We start from the raw sequence: 1,592 nt of genomic DNA on the forward strand, positions 1-1,592 counted from the left end.
ATTATGTAGTTAAAACCACCCAGGTCTGACACTAGTGCCATTACTCCCTTGTGCACTGTTGGCAGCAGAAGCCAGCATGCCTTACCTATGCTAGTGTTGGGTGGACTTGTATGAGAAAATACTGCAAAATTGGGCCCTAGATATTTGCTGTTTCTTGTTAGTCACCTGCATTGTGGTATTTGTAATATTCCCTGTGCTTCAAAGGAAGGGTAGAACACTGTTATCCAATACATTTAGCTATTTCATGGGGGAAATATAAAGATTAGAGATGTTTGAAAAAATGACTTGAAATTTTGTTGAAATTTTGTTGACTTTTTCCCCTTTTACCATGATGCTCTTTGACCAGCTGATCAAGGTGGTCAAAAATATTAGTGAAACCTTGCATGCTAAAATTGCCAGCATTTTTCTTTCCCTCTCAAGGCCAGGTTTTAACTGTATACTGGTATGCTGTGCTTCTCTTTCTGTTTTTTTTATTGCAGTGATTCTCAACCAGGGTGTTGTGAGACTGTCTGAAGGGTGCCCAAAATGTGAAAAGATAAGGCTCAGGCTTGTCCCGACCTAGCTGATCCCCAACCCCCACTGCCCAGCCCCTCTGCAAGGAGATAAGCACTGCAGCATCTTTATATATAAAGGGCTTAGTCTGTGTGTCTGTGTGTTTGTCTGTCTTTTTATAATGCTCTTGGGGGGCATGGCTCCTGGCAGGACATGGCTCCAGCCAGTGCTGTGTCAAGAATGCCTGTCAAAAATGATGGTCAGGGCATGGGTCCAGAGGAGTGGGCCAGGTGGAGCAGGCTAGGCGGATGCGGAGTTGCAGGGGGGGAGGAGGGTTGAGTGGCATGGGGCCGGAGCAGGGGGTGGTGCAAGGCTGGACGTGGAGTGGTTTGGGGGAACGGGGAGTGGCACAGGGGCTGGGGAAGGGGTGAAAACACATCCATCCCTGCCCCTCTCCTTCATCATTCCCAATGGGAAATTTGCTAGTATCAAATAACTTTTTAAATTGAGTGCCACTCAATTCACAAAAGTTACAGAGGGGTGCCTTGAGTCCAGTAAGGGGTACTTTGAGTCCAAAAAGGCTGAGGAGCTCTTCTTTATAGATATGCTTACCATTAATGATGATCTGAAACTAGGATCTAAGTTTATTCTATTCTGTTTACATTCTTATGTTGTTTGTCTCCATCTCCATAGTATCTGAGCACCTTCCCATGCTGCATGAAGTAACCTAACTTCTGTTAAATGGGGTTTGTCCTTGCTTTTATTTTCACCCCAGGAGGAGAATCATGAGATCAGCAGAACTTTTTGCTTTGATAGGAATTGGGATTTAATTTGTTTTAAATGCACACACTATTGCAGTGGTCTCCAACCTTTTTAAGTAGGAGACCACCTTTGGCATTTGAAAGAAACCTCAAGATCATTTCAGGGCAAGCCTCCCCAGCAGGTAAGTCTGTGGGGGAAGGGGTGGAGGGGTGGGAAAGGGCTGGGGGCGGGGGTTAGGGCAGATTGAGCCCACAGCACTAGCTCCACTTCCTCCCTCACTGCTGGGGCCTTAATCTGCCTCCCCTCAAATGGTGGGGAGGGAGGGGGGCTGGAGCAGG

This window comes from Gavialis gangeticus, unplaced genomic scaffold, assembly GCF_001723915.1.
Source record: "Gavialis gangeticus isolate Ggan-Ray unplaced genomic scaffold, GavGan_comp1, whole genome shotgun sequence".
In the NCBI taxonomy this organism is placed as follows: Eukaryota; Metazoa; Chordata; order Crocodylia; family Gavialidae; genus Gavialis; species Gavialis gangeticus.